At 44.5% G+C, this 814-nt stretch overlaps 1 pseudogene; it reads left to right on the plus strand.

The window, feature by feature from the left end:
• The first annotated feature begins 393 nt into the window (after positions 1 to 393).
• Positions 394 to 511, plus strand: LOC126482933 (5S ribosomal RNA; annotated as a pseudogene).
• Positions 512 to 814: the final 303 nt, after the last annotated feature.

Here is an 814-nt window from a genome sequence, read left to right on the forward strand (position 1 = left end):
CAAATTCGTCGTTGATCTGTTCACTCAGTTTTTTGTTACTGAGGGCAGCTAACCCTCTGACCGAACACGCTGAGCTACCGTGCCGGCGACTACGTACAATGACTATTCAAAATTTTCACTTAGCCTTCTCCACGTTAAATGACTGGATGCGCCATCCTCAGCTAGCTGTGTCAGTAAGTGTCCAGACCACTCACAGAACACGACAAAACTTCCTGGAAAATACTGTGCTCTACGGAATGCCCTTGTAAGGAACTGAAAGTATTTCGTTACAAAGAAACACCAGTTCCTAAATAGCTACAAATTTTAAGAAGTGCTGTTAAGGCATGTCTTTTTAAGTATGGACTCATACAAAATATACTTAGAAATAATTAAGTGGTTGGTTTTTACAACCAGGGCAACGGCCTTGCCGCAGTGAATTCACCGGTTCCCATCAGATCATCGAAGTTAAGCGCTGTCGGGCTTGGCCGGCACTTGGATGGGTGACCATCCTAGCCGCCATGCGCTGTTGCCATTTTTCGGGGTGCACTTAGCCTCGTGATCCAATTGAGGAGGTACTCGGCCGAATAGTAGCGACTCCGGTCACAGAAAACCATCATAATGACTGGCGGATCGGTGTGCTGACCCCACGCCCCTCCTATCCGCAACCTTAGCTGAGGATGACACTGCGGTCGGATGATTTTATACAAACTACATGTAGGAAGCATAATAAGTTTAAAGTAGCTATCATTTTCTGTGTATTGTAATTTCGTATGTATACTACAGTTTTGAAAAGTATCTGACACTGAATTACTTTTCTTTCCTTTAGTGTGATACC

The sequence above is a fragment of the Schistocerca serialis genome, chromosome 5 (genome assembly GCF_023864345.2).
Source record: "Schistocerca serialis cubense isolate TAMUIC-IGC-003099 chromosome 5, iqSchSeri2.2, whole genome shotgun sequence".
NCBI classification, from domain to species: Eukaryota; Metazoa; Arthropoda; class Insecta; order Orthoptera; family Acrididae; genus Schistocerca; species Schistocerca serialis.